The following is an 821-nucleotide window of genomic DNA, read 5'->3' on the forward strand; positions in this document are numbered from 1 at the left end:
CCACGGGAGAGAAAGTATCACTATAATCAAGCCCAAAAATATGAGTATATCCGTTTACAACAAGACGAGCCTTAAGCCGATCAACCTGGCCAACCAAGCTGACTTTGACTGCATAAACCCAACGACAACCAACAGTAGACTTACCTGCATGAAGAGGAACAAGCTCCCAAGTGCCACTCGCATGTAAAGCAGACATCTCGTCAATTATAGCATGTCGCCATCCTGGATGAGATAGTGCCTCACCTGTAGACTTAGGGATAGAAACAGTGGACAAAGAAGATATAAAAGCATAATGTGGTGACGACAGACGATGATAACTTAAACCGACATAGTGGGGATTAGGATTAAGTGTGGATCGTACACCTTTGCGGAGTGCAATTGGTTGACTAAGAGGAGACAAGTCCGCAGTAGGTGCAGAATCTGATGCGGGGCGTGAATCACCTGGGCCTGATGCTGGATGTGGACGACGATGATAAGTCAAGAGTGGTGGAGCTGCAGAAGGTTGAACTGGATTATGTGGAGGAACTGGAGCTATAGGTGGTGGAGCTACAACCGGAGCTGTAGGTGGTGGAACTGGAGTTATAGGTGGTGGAGCTACAACTGGAGCTGTAGGTGGTGGAACTGGAGCTATAGGTGGTGGAGCTACAACAGGAGCTGTAGGCGGTGGAGCTGGAGTGACTGAATCTCCAAAATATGAAACTGGTAGTACCTCAAAAATATCTAAGTGATTACTTGAACCTGTGAAGTATGATTGGGTTTCAAAGAAGGTAACATCAGCGGACATAAGGTACCATTGGAGGTCAGGAGAGTAGCATCGATAC

The sequence above is a fragment of the Nicotiana tabacum genome, chromosome 23, assembly GCF_000715075.1.
Source record: "Nicotiana tabacum cultivar K326 chromosome 23, ASM71507v2, whole genome shotgun sequence".
In the NCBI taxonomy this organism is placed as follows: domain Eukaryota; kingdom Viridiplantae; phylum Streptophyta; class Magnoliopsida; order Solanales; family Solanaceae; genus Nicotiana; species Nicotiana tabacum.